Raw genomic sequence first — 8,698 nt, forward strand, 5'->3', positions numbered from 1 at the left:
ATATTGTTCTTATTGAAAACTTATTATATTTTCCAAATCCTTAGCATCACCGAACTCCGTAGAACCTCTTTGTCCAAATAAAAAATAAAAGACGTTTACATAGGGTCATAGGTCAATTCAATAATGTAAGTATATAGCTACAATATAGTACAATCTTGCCATTATTATCAAACCTGTAGATACAGTATAGGATGATTCCTACCTACTACATCCGCAACTGCCGCAGTGCATTATACCTAGGTCTCTACATCTAGATAATCAGTACGAATATACACTGAATATTAAAACAGCTCATCTACACATACCTCTGTACACTATTACTTGTAAATAAAGGGAGCTAGCTAGACTACAATAATTATCACAAAATGATAAAGCTGGCTGCGAGGGGAGCCACACGTGGTTTCGCAATTTCGACCCATCCGTCCACGCTGGCCGCAGGCGAGTGAAAACCGGGCGCACTACGTGTCGAATGGCTATTGCTGTCGAAACTCGATGCCATTGTAAATAACGTTTATTCATCTAGATACATTTCACTGAAAACAAGAAACTATAACAAATTGTATATACATTTTCATGAATTGTTTTTTTTTTCATCACAGCCGGCAATGGAGCTGGTGGGACGCCTGATAGTAAACGCTACCACCGCCCATGAACATTTGGAGAGGAATAAGGTCCATTGCAGACCTTACGCCTCTACAAATGGATTGCCGACATTAAATTGGGAAGGGATTAAGAAAATATTAGGAAGGGAATAAAGGAAAGGACCGGGAAAAGGAAGGAAAAGGATATGGGCCTCCGGCTCCCCCACTCACCGAACGCAGAAGAAAACAAAAAAACACAGCAGAATACTATTCACGCCGATCTTCTGTGGGGGTGTGGTACTTCCCCGGTGCGAGCTGGCCCAATTCGTGTCGAAGCGTTCTCGACTACCACATACAAAATTGTTATTATTTTTAATAAAAAAACGCATTTTTATGTTATATCTCGTAACTCAAAACTTAACAAGATTACCACATCTAACAATCTATATAGAATAGCAGGTGTGTTATACTGTACAAATATTCACGCTTCGCATAATAGCGTATCGAATACTCAGTTTACATTAAAAGAGAAACATTTCTTCATAGCAATAATAAAATATACATATAGTAATACAGTTATGAAAAATTAATTATGTAAATATGTATAGGAATGGCATTTGTTACTAGACATTTTATAATGGAAATGAAATTTTACTCCGCTTAACAATATATTATTATGTTAAATATTATTATTATTTGTACTATCCACATTTACAAATCAAAACATTATAATTAAAAATTACATAGAAAAGCTAAAAAACAAATTGAATTTTGTATCTGTACACAAATAATTTTCTGTCTGCCCGGCTTTAACTCAAAAACTACACAATGCATTTTGATTAACTTTTTCTACTTATAGCTATTCCCGAAGCAACATTCAGGCTATAATTCATTAAGAAAATTTAAATTTAAATTAGTATCTGCGCACGCGTGAATGATGCCGCGGGCACAGCAATATTTATATTTATATACTTATTAAATACTAAGTACAGTTATGAAAATTAGTATGGTTTTTGTGAAACTACTAGCAAGTGGCTCGTTGGTCTAGGGGTATGATTCTCGCTTTGGGTGCGAGAGGTCCCGGGTTCAAATCCCGGACGAGCCCGAATATTTTTTTTATTTTTTCCTTGTAGACTGAGGAATAAATTAATTTACTAAGATATGAAAATATATTGATATTTTTAAATATCCAAAATATGCAGTCCCTTATAGTTAACATACATACATGTTGGTGAATGAACCTTTCATAACAAATATATAATCAAACATGTTCTCATAATACTGAAATCATTAATTATTCAATGATACATCACTACGTCCACTCCAGAACCTATAACCGAACATTGAAATAAATCATGACGTCACCAGCGTTACATTCCACATAAAACAATTTCTATGTCCCGATACGTAATACAGATTGGTCCAAACCGTCCGCCAAATCTGTGAACCGTGAAATCCTTTGGCTTAAATCGTTTAAACGCTAAGCAACGCCTCAGCACATCGCCACCAGTCACTGTTTGCTGGCTTTTTTGTGACCGAATTAAATTCCTCTCGATCCTTTGAAATTGATCGGTTGCCGACATGCATGTGTTGTCTAGTGATCGTGTTCCTTTTCTTTCATATTGAATCATATTATGTTTACAACAGGAATATGATAATATGATGGGAAATTTTATATTGTTTTGGCATAAAAGGATAGGCTGGTACAATGGTTATAGCGTAAGTGTAGAACCGAAGGTTCGATTCCCAGTTTTAAAAGTGTTTCAGTTTGGCAAGACAAAAGGCTGATCATCTAATAGTCCATAAGGGAAATAGATTAGTGAAACATGTGTCTGCCCCATACCCCATTAAGGGACACGGGACTTCGCTATTATAAATAAATATTTGGAATTTTAGTAAACCTTTCCTTTTATGTTTAAAAGCAAAGGAAACCACCATCATTTTTGTCTATAATACTTAGATTTGTTTGACGATATAAAACTCGAAGGTGACTATCTGATATACTGATCTATAAACGAACAGCACTATATATACGAATATGAGCTGTGAGCTGCTTTATAATGCAGTCAAAATAAATACACAGTAAATAAATGCACATAAATAGGATTTCATTTAATTCGATTGAATTGCAATATTTAAGACATAGTCTAACGACAACCAAACAGTTACTTATCTTGAAAAATATTCAAGGAGACAAGTAGAATTTCTCTAAGCTTCTCTAATAGGCCCATTACCTTTTCCTCATCCGTCCCAGTCCATTCCTTCTTTCCAGTCGTAAATCCTTTCCTTTTCCTTTACCCCTTAAAAGCGGGCAACACCTTCGCAGAGTCACTACCTCTGCTAATGTTCATGGGCGGTGGTGATCGCTTACCATCAGGCGAACCACCAGCCCAGTTGCCCGCTATGACATAAAAAAAAATACATTTCATACACAGATTATAAAACAAACTTGTATTATCTGAATCAATCAGTTACGAATCGACGTAGTTCTTACAAAACAACTATAAAAAAGACAATCGAGCTGAAAACCGCTTTCCTCTAAACTCCCATGAAAGCAAGAGATACATCTCGTCCTAAAATGGACAGCATATTTTTTTACAATTTTTTATCATATAATTCATCAATGCCATCTGCATAGCCCTCGTGCACCCTCGTCTGTCACATGTCACGCATAAATAATTTCGCGCCAAAATCACACCAACCCGCTCTCATGGTATACAGTTTAGCGAATTGTAATTTCATATTAATTATAACATTGTGATTTAGAGCCTTAATTAGCTTATTATACCTTTGTTTAAACATAAAAATTGCGAATGTATTTCAAGAGAATGTATGTTATTGTGTGTGTGAGTTGTTAAATAGTATTTAGAGTTAACAAAGGAAAAAATAAACAAAAGAAAGCAGTGGATCGAAAAGAGAACTGTCCCTAGTCAATCTCGCTTTGAACTAGATGCTTTTATTTAATACTAGCTGCGCCCCGCGGTTTCACCCGCGTAAGTCCGTACACCGTAGGAATATCGGGATAAAAAGTTGCCTATATGTTATTCCAGTTGTCCAGCTGTCTACGTACAAAATTTCAGTTCAGTAGATTTTGCGTGAAAAAGCAACAAACACACACATCCTTACAAACTTTCGCATTTATAATATTAGTATTAGTATGATAGTAGAATAGTTAGAGTAGGATTTTAGAAAAATGATCAAGTCTTTACCGATAATTGCCCACTAAGACAAGTGATTTAGGTATATTTTATACTAAAAATGTGTTAATTTATTTTTAAATGAAACTCCATCATCAAGTGTGTTAACTTTTACGGAATTCAGTAGATAAACTCACTAAGTGCTCATAATTTGTGTGCTACAAGTTTCTTAACTCATCATAATTAGTTAATATTTACCCGTGTGTTAATAGTGTGACCATCAATAACATTTTATGCGTACAAATCTAAGTTAATTGTTTCTAGATTTCTTTCTATAATTAAACGGGCAAACGATTATGGTGAGTTGCCCGGAAGCGACCAATCACAGACAAACGAGTGTTCACAATTTTTGAGAAGTTTTCGAAAACTATTTGATGGGATTAATGTATCATCAAAAAGATATACCTCTAAACTTAAATATTTTTGTGTTGACTCGGTATTTAAAAAGTTTTTACAATAATTTGTGCGATGTCCTTCCTATCTACATTTTTATTACTTTTGAATGATATAAGTTACTTATAGTTTAAAAACATGTACTCGGGCAGTACAAGATTAACTTATAGTAATATTATAACGAAGATATTTACGGTTCGGTTCAAAGTCCATTCATAAATAAAAGATGTTTTTTTCGATTTAGAACGATTTTTAAGTCTAGACTACTTGCTTTGATGAAAAATAAATATTTAATGATTCGGATGGGCAACGAGGAATAGATTGGGCCTTGCTTGAAGCTAAATTATTAATCTATCTTAACTTTAAAGTTAATTTATGCTTAAAAGTTTGCTTTTTTAATCATTAAGTTATAGATAATTTGATAACTCCATTTACTTAGCTCAGATACATATCTAATAACTATAAACAAAAACTATATACCACACTTTTTTCCAAAAATCTTACACCGAATATAATAAATCACAAATATGGACAGCTTCTATTCTCACTTTCTGTGTAGTGGGAACAAGATTCTTGTAGCTATATATATACAAGTATTCATTTCTATTGTATATTATACATTTATATACAAGTATACATTTCTGTTATATAAATACGTATACATTTCTTCTGTTATTTATATTACTGCAAATTACCTCGACAAATTTAATATATAGGTTTATAGATAATAGGAAATTTTGTTTGGCGTTTTTTATTTTTATTTAACTTTACTTTAATACAGATAAAACCACCATCGCTGTCACACAAAAAGATGTTACGCTAGAGCGAAACAGTGACATTTATTATATTCCCATAATTATATTCAAAACACAAAAATTACGGTCACCCCTCATAAAGAACGTATCAGATGGACGAAGAAGTTTACGCTAAGCTGTGCGGATACTTTCAAGCTTGTTGGAAGCTACACACGCTTCTGCATCCACAACTTTCTTAATTGTAGTGCAACCACACGTTTTGAACTTTAAATATTCAAGTTGAATCGTTTCTGTGTGAATCTTGAATATTTTTATAGATCACGATCTCTAATGATAGATTTTTTTTTTTATATTCGTTGGAAACGAATGAATACAATCAACTGAGTGATTCAAAATTTTAGTTTTATAGCATTGAAATCCTACTATGCTACAAATATTATAAATGCGAAAATTTGTAAGGATGTGTGTGTGTTTGTTACTTTCACGCAAAAGCGTTTCCTTTTTCTTTCCTTTCCCAGTCAATTCCTTCCTTACAATAGTCAATCCTGTCCTTATCCCTTTCCCCTTGAAAGCGGGCAGCGCATTTGCAGGGGCACTAACTCTGCGAATGTTCACGGGCGGTGGTGATCGCTTACCATCAGGCGAACCACAAGCTCAGTTTAAACCGGTTTTTATAAATAAAAATAAATAAAATAGAGTTTATTAAAACTAAAAAATCACTATCGACAACAATTAACACAAATTATATATGTACATTAATTTATGCTTAAAGGTTTAAACAATGATCCATATATGTACTAGGTACAACCTGTTTTAAATAGGTTCATTCGTCCATTTACAAATTGAGACATATAACCTAACATGTATAACAAACACCTTCATTAATTTAAACCATATATTTCCGTTCCGCAAATCTCAATACTGTAAGTAACGCTTCTTGGTAATAGATAATCAGTGGAGCGAGCGAATATTCCAGATATTTGAATAGAGTTAACCCTCTTCCTGGCGTGATGGAACGATGATTGATTTCTGTTTGCACTGAGGGTAGATCGCAATTTAATATCTTATTGTTAATCGTAGAACTGTTGATTCAGCGAGACCCTTTACGCACTGTGCTAAGAGTTTAAATGTATATTCTTACAAATGATGGTGTTAGAATTTTGTAGTTAGAGACTTAAACGAAAATACGATTCCTAAATGTATAATACTCGCGTAAAATCAAACACTAAGAATATTTTAAGTTTAAAAGACATATAATGTCATGTACTATTAGAAACACCTTACTCAGTAACTTGTATTCGTATTAAAAAATCTCACAACACAATGCTGAATATTTCAGTTTATTTTTACGAAATTGACATGTAATACATAACAAAATAAAATATAATTGAACATTATTATGCTACATAACCAGCGGTATCGTGAAAAGTGTTACTTTCTTTATTATCTACTAGCTTTTGCCCGCGGCTTCGCAGGCGTTAATTCGGAGTAGTTAAATAGATGTTATTATACACAAAAACCTTCCTCTCGAATTACTCTATCTATTATAAGAAACTCCATCAAATTCCGTTGTGCATTTTTCAAGATTTAAGCATACACTAGCTGTGACCCGCGGTTGAAACCGCGTAAGTCCGTATCCCGTAGGAATATCGGTATAAAAAGTGCCTATGTGTTATTTCAGTTGTTCAGTTATCTACGAAGCAAAATAGTATTATTATTCACCAATAGATGTCAGGAAAAAAAACACGAATAAAACACGAACATGACATTTTCTAAAAAAAATTCCTAGCTAGATTCGATTTATCGCCCCCGAAACCCCCTATATACTAAATTTCATGAAAATCGTTGGAGCCGATTCCGAGATTCCAATTATATATATATATATATACAAGAATTGCTCGTTTAAAGGTATAAGATAGGGACAGAGGGACACAGAAAGCGACTTTGTTATATACTTTGTAGTGATAGTGAAGAGATATCGCGTGGTGATAAGACGCATAGTGAGTAACATCTATAATTTCCATGGTTAATTATTATAAACGCTTCAATTGTTTTGTTTATGTTCGCGTCCGAGTTGAATTGAAACGCTAAATACAAATCTAAAATAAATATTTACTTACAAATTCAGTTCAATGACTCATCGAGTTAGCAGTCATTGTGAATTGTATCGAGAAATACCTGAATAATTTAAAGGTCTTGAGATTTTTTATCCGATAGTAAAATAAGTATAAGTATACTTAATTTAAAAATATTAATAAACACCAGTTAGTGACGGAACCAGTTAAATTATCCCGCTTTCTCTTAAATCTAAGGAAATTATCTTTAATCAATTGTTAATCCTAGCGATCCCTATAAATACCTAAAGATAACGCGATAAACACATCAAATTATTGTATAGTCTGTATCCTTGATAAGCGTACAGAAATTTAATTTCCCTATTTTGATATTACACTATTTCTATTCCAGCCAATGTCCTAACCCACTGGTCAATTGTTGCGGCCCGTCTGTTGTAAAGTTTTCAATGGCTAACTAAATTTTAATTAAGTTTAAAAACAATTCATCTTAGCCCCGTGCCCTATTACGTAACTACTGTAAACTTTGCTATTAACTCAAGTGTCGGGAAACCCGCAAATATAGGGATTTGTTTTTAACATACTGACATACAGGTCTAGTGTTCATGGCACAAAATATTTATTAGTGTTAGCATAGATAACAATACTGTACGAGGTAATAATTCTAATACTATACTAATTAGTAATATATTGTTATTCATGATTGTAAAAAGCATTATTAAATCAGTTTATTCATTCATAGTTTAATTTAGATTTTAGAGCATAAGGATCTGATAAAGATATAATCATCATCATCATCATCAGCCCATATATGTTCCCACTGCTGGGACACAGGCCTCCTATGAAGGGTTCAGGCTATAATCCACCACGCTGGCCAAGTGCGGGTTGGCATATGTCACATGTCGTCGAACTTTTTGATTCTTGGACATGTCGGTTTCCTCACGATGTTTTCCTTGATCGTTTAAGCAGTGGTGATGTTATCCACATGTGCAGATAAATTGAAAATTCAATTTATTTCCTGCACGCTCGCCCGGTCTCGAATTTATCTATATATCGCGAAGTTATCGATTTTTGGAGTCCGAGGTTCTCACCACTGAGCCACCACTGCTACAAGATATAATACCGTATCCCAACACTATTATTTCATTTACAATATTATGTTTAAATTGGATTGATAATAGTAATGGCTAGTTATAAAAAAAATACATCTAGATAATTTTATATATTTAAAATATACATCTAGATAATAGTATATTAAACTTCAGTAAAGAGTTTCTGCGTGTTGGACCTGCATACTTAAGCATTCTAAAGGACTGTGAGTTTTCCTTCTGGTGGTACCCGAGAATTATGGAGAGATCCATAATATTACCATGACAGTTGAATCAAACTGTCACCATAATATTAATAGTATAGTATAATTAAAATCTAAACACTAGGATTATAATGACCATATAGTATAAAACTGAACATCTAAAGCTAACCAAACTACACAGCAACGTGTAGTACAAAGAAATAATGGCATTAATGTAATTGCGATGCAAGGAAAGTTTGTCCATTAGAGCATTATTGATGGGTTTTAAATTGCACACAGCCCAAGGGACGGCCACGCTGACATCGGATGGGGTGACTGTAATGATTTCTATGCTTATCGATTTGGGACAGGTAGTGCTTGATGCATATGTGAAGCCAATGTCAAATGA

At 33.5% G+C, this 8,698-nt stretch overlaps 1 non-coding gene across 1 annotated transcript; it reads left to right on the forward strand.

Moving 5' to 3' along the window:
- Positions 1 to 1,614: 1,614 nt before the first annotated feature.
- On the forward strand, positions 1,615 to 1,686 carry Trnap-ugg. The gene has a single exon. It is a non-coding gene; the product is annotated as a tRNA-Pro (tRNA).
- The last annotated feature ends 7,012 nt before the right edge of the window (positions 1,687 to 8,698 follow it).

This window comes from Zerene cesonia, chromosome 10 (assembly GCF_012273895.1).
Source record: "Zerene cesonia ecotype Mississippi chromosome 10, Zerene_cesonia_1.1, whole genome shotgun sequence".
NCBI lineage: Eukaryota > Metazoa > Arthropoda > Insecta > Lepidoptera > Pieridae > Zerene > Zerene cesonia.